This window comes from Phalaenopsis equestris, unplaced genomic scaffold (assembly GCF_001263595.1).
Source record: "Phalaenopsis equestris unplaced genomic scaffold, ASM126359v1 Scaffold232107, whole genome shotgun sequence".
Classification (NCBI taxonomy): Eukaryota; Viridiplantae; Streptophyta; class Magnoliopsida; order Asparagales; family Orchidaceae; genus Phalaenopsis; species Phalaenopsis equestris.
Window position 1 is genome coordinate 1 of NW_018250076.1, and position 4,427 is coordinate 4,427.

The 4,427-nt window shown below is 36.0% G+C and overlaps 1 pseudogene; it reads left to right on the plus strand.

Moving 5' to 3' along the window:
* Window positions 1–31: 31 nt before the first annotated feature.
* LOC110038190 lies at window positions 32–585 on the plus strand (annotated as a pseudogene).
* Window positions 586–4,427: the final 3,842 nt, after the last annotated feature.

Consider the following 4,427-nt stretch of genomic DNA (forward strand, 5'->3'; position numbering starts at 1 on the left):
CTTCTAGCGATAGAGGGAGAGTGAAAAGAGAATGTGTTGGATTGGGGCGAGCTTAGAGTTAATCCGGGCTCTTCAGTTCAGGCAACTCCTCAAGCAAGCCATCACATTAGTCATTATTTTATCTACAACACTAATTATATGGAAAGGGCTAATGTGTATTATCAGAAGCGAATCTCCTGTTGTTGTTCTATTAGAGAGCATGTAACCAGGTTTTCAGAGGGGTGATATTCTGTTCTTAGACATGAGCAAAGACCCGATTCGTGCTGGTGAAAAAGTTGTATATAATATCAAGGGACGAACTATTCCAATTGTCCATCGTGTGGTCGAGGTTCATCAGCGCCAAATAACTGGAGAACTTGATATTCTCACAAAATGAGATAATAACCGGGAAGATGATAGAACCAGCCTATTATATTCTCCTGGCTAGCTTTGGCTTCAGCAACATCATATCATGGGGAGAGCTGTAGGATTTTTACCATATGTCGGTTATTTTACAATTATCATGACAGATATGCCAATTTTGAAGTATGTACTGATTGGTTCCTTAGCATTGCTGGTCATTACATCAAAGGAATAGAAAAATTTAGAGAAAATCCTAAACTTCAATGAATTATTTTAGTTGTGCAATAAGTTTAGTAGTGTTATCCATTTTGGTTTTTCTGTTTTTCAACCCTTAGCCTACTACTTTTTTTCGGCACTATAATTTGTATTCGTCAGATATTAACTGGCTTAAAGCCACCAAAAAATTTCATAAAAAACCTGGTTTTTGGATAATCAATTCCATGTCGAAAGCATAATTATCAATAATTTGATAGTGAGTGAACTCGATTGGGGCATCGGCATGAATTTGAGGTTGGAGTGGACATTTTAATGCCACTTTTTTCTAATCAAAATAATAGGCATACAAATGATATGTATTAAATGTGACATGCAATATATTGGAATTTGCATGCAATATTCGTAAATATTTAAATTTGTATGTTTATGTGTTATACATGTCATAATATAAACCTGTTTTTTTATATGCTAAACATGTAGAAATTTTATGGATTTTATGTAAATTAACATATGTGATTTTCACTAAGATTGTAAGTTTGAATGAAATTGTAAATTGAAGTGACTTGGGAGTTCAAATTCAAGTGATTTGAAAGTTTAGAAGCTTAAGTGGTAATCTTAAGATTATAATTTTAAAATAGTTTTAAAATTAATTTTGAAGGGTTTAGAAAATTGCAAGTTGGAAAAGGATATAAATTTTTGCATAATTTGAAGAAATTTTGATTTGAAAAATAACCTTTAGACTTTTGAATCCCTTTAAGTTTACTTGACTTTAACGATTTGATTAAATTTTCATCACTTAAGAGTTTTGAGTATTTTTTAATTTACATAATATTCATGCAAACTCATTTTGAAAGTTTAAGCATTTTTGAGCACATTTGAATTTATATAGATTATCTTAAAAAGAATTTTTGAAAATTTTGGAGCACATTTGATTTTATATAAATCATATTGAAAATAATTTTTGAGAATTTGCTACTGTTTAACGCAAGCTTACAAACTTAACCTAGTTTAACTCTTAAGCATGCAACTTTACATGAATCACACTTAAATATGCAAATTATCATCAACCATCGCATAAACATACAAATTATCATAAGCCATCACATAAACATACCAATTGTCTTAAGCTACAACATAAACATGCCAATTGAATGAAATTACCACATAAAAATGCAAATTGACCTAAGTTACCACATATACGTGCAAATTGTTATGGGTTACAACATAAACATGACTTTAACATGTGAACTTGCAAATAAACATAAACTACAATGAAATTAGACATGCTAGCTTACAGTTGAAAACAAACTGGGCTCATGAAAAGAACTTAAATACCTTAACTTGTAAGTGAAAGTATACTACACATTAAAGTAACTTAAATATACAAACTTGCAAATGGAATTAAACTATAGACATGAAATTTCTTCACATGAAAAAAACTATATATGGAGAATTCATTTAGAGAAAGTTCTATATGGAGAAGACTAAACATGGAGACTACACGTGAAAGTAAACTATGGATGGAGAAGTTTACGCATGGAGAATACACATGAAGAAAATTATAAATGGAGAAAATTACATAAGAAGTCTTCACCTAGAAAAACTTATACATGGAGATATCATTTGGAGAAAGCTATATATGGAGAAGACTATACATGAGGGCTACACTTGAAAGTGAACTACAGATGGAGAAGTCTACACATGAAGGAAATTATACATGGAGGAAATTTCATGGAGAAAATATTCATATAGAAAAATTTATGCATGGAGAAAGTTATGCACGGAAAGTACTATACACGTAAAAGACTATATAAGAAGACTACACGTGAAAGTAAACTAAAAATCTAGAAGTCTACAAATGGAGACTTTATGTGAAAAAAGCCACACATGGAGAAAATTACATAGAGAAATCTTCACATGGAAAAAATTATACATGGAGAAATTATTTGGAGATAACTATACATGGAGAAATTATTTGGAGATAATTATACATGGAGAATACTACACATGTATGGAGAAAACACAGAGAGAATATACATGGAGAAAACATTGTTTCCTTGCAATAATATGAAGTGGACGGTCCTTCAATATCCGCTGACCGGAGAGGAGGAAGAAGAGGACTTTCTTCGTGAGGAAGAAACACCGACATTGCGAAACATTGAGAGAAAGAGAGCATGAGTGTGGGAAACTTGTGGGAGAGAGTGAGGGAGTGACTGAATGAGAGGATGGAGTGAACCTTGTTGGAGAGCGTGAGAGACCAAGTGTGTCCCTGTCTGTGGAGTTCTTCTTTCCTTTTAATGGAGAGAACGAATCGTTCGAGAATGGGAAGATTTTAAGTTTTGAATCAGAGTGGGATGAAGTGGTTTGGAGGCATTAAGTCGTAGAGCAGCGTCATAGGAGTGTCAAGCACTCGATTTGGAATTCCTAGTAGAAGGGGAGAGGGGTCGTAACTGCACTGAAATTGGTGTAGCTACGTTGCTTCACTGGCATATATATGCCAATCAAAATTAGCTACGCCCCGGAACGCTAAGATGCTACTTAGAGGTGCGCCAAAGTTACAGATCCTTGGTAGTTGGGCGTAAATACGCTAGTGTAGCATACCTACGCCAATATGGGGGCATAACTACGCCATTAGGCTTGGTACACACCGTTTCACTGGCGGAATTATGCCAATATGGGTCATGAGGCTTGACATTTGGGTTTTTATTCTTTAGAGATAGTTATACATGGAGAATATTATACATGCATGGAGAAAACACGGAGAATATACATGGAGAAAACTTGATTTCCTTGCAACAACATGAACTGGACGGTCCTTTAATGCCTGCTAATCGAAGAAGAAGAAGAGGACTTCATGAGGGAGAAACACTTAAGGAAGAGAGCACGAGTGTGGGAGAGAGTAAGGGAGTGACTGAATGAGAGGAGGAAGTGAACCTTGAGGGAGAGCGTGAGAGACCATGTGTGTCATTATCTGTGGAGATCTCTCTTCCTTTCAATGGAGAGAGAATGAACTCTACGAGAGTGGGAAGAGTTTAAGTTCTGCATCGAGGTGGGATTAAGTGAAGTGAGGCGTTGGTTGGGAGGCGTCTAGGTGTAGAGCGACTTTGTAGGAGTGTCGAGCTCGCGATATGGAACGCTTAAGAGGGGGAGAAGGGGCGTAACTACACTGAAATTGGCTTAGCTATGTCGCTTCACTGGCACAACTACGATGGTGAACTAGCTACGCCTTGGAGCTCTTAGGCACTAATTAGGGGTTTGCCAGAGTTACGAATCCTCGGTAGCGGGGCGTAACTATGTCTGTAGTGGCGTAGCAATGACAATATGAGGCGTAGTTACGCCATTTGGCTTGAAACTTTGGTTTCTCTTTCTTGATTTAAGTCTGTTTGGGCATGAAGTTTAGAGGCTTAGAAATGCCTTAGCTCTAGTTGGAGAGAATTGGGGCGCCACATGGGTTTTTCTAGCTCTAGTGAAGCCTAAATCTCAGTTGACTTGAACTCAATCTAATCATCTAGTGCACTAGGAAGGGGTCCTAGGTTTAGATGGGTTTGGTATGAGTCAAGTGGAAAGGTTGATAAAAAATGAGGTCGACGAATGAACCGTAACATGTGTGACAGACTGTTTAAAGTATGACACACATATTGGCGTTGATCAAGACAGTCATGTTCAAAAATATGAGTATCGCTACTCGAGATTTGAATTTAAATTTTATAATGTGTATTGGAATTTTGGTTGAGTTGAATGGGTGATTAAAAATCAAGGTTCAATATTTTCGAACCTTAATCAATATGATACACTAAAGACTCCTGTTGGGATTAATGCAAATGTTAATTAAATGACTTCCATTTGGGATTTTTAGGAGAGGAAGCTAC